The sequence below is a fragment of the Tupaia chinensis genome, unplaced genomic scaffold, assembly GCF_000334495.1.
Source record: "Tupaia chinensis unplaced genomic scaffold, TupChi_1.0 Scaffold140356_1, whole genome shotgun sequence".
NCBI classification, from domain to species: domain Eukaryota; kingdom Metazoa; phylum Chordata; class Mammalia; order Scandentia; family Tupaiidae; genus Tupaia; species Tupaia belangeri.
In genome coordinates, this window is record NW_006200233.1 from 394,203 (window position 1) to 394,680 (window position 478).

Sequence of the window (478 nt, forward strand, 5' to 3'; positions counted from 1 at the left end):
TGTCTCACCCTTTATCTGGCTAAGCTACTCCCTGCACACAGGGTCGGTGCCCTTTTCCCCCCCCGTCTGCCCTGGGCCTCTGGTTGTTGTGCAAGTGCTGAGTAAGCCCCGTGGTGCCTCGACATCCCAGGACACTGACCTCGTCCCCTATGGGCATAGGCCTGGTGGGAGGCAGACCACACTGTGACCCAGGGCGTGGAAGCAGGTGGCCTGCAGCCTGCGGTTCACAGGTCGCCCGTTTTGTGGACTGTGTTAATTTAAAATATTAAGGCTTGACCCAATCTACGAGAACACGATGCGTGCAAATGGCAAGTTCTCGCAGAGGAATCTCCCTGCAGACAGCCCTCCCGGTAAACGTCTCTGGAGGAAAGTAGGACGTGGCCCCCACCCAGCGGGAAGCCGGCAGGCGGGGTCTCCCACTTGGCCTTGGGTACGGTGAGGCCGGGGGGGCGGGGCCACCGGCAGGGCCGCCCCGCCA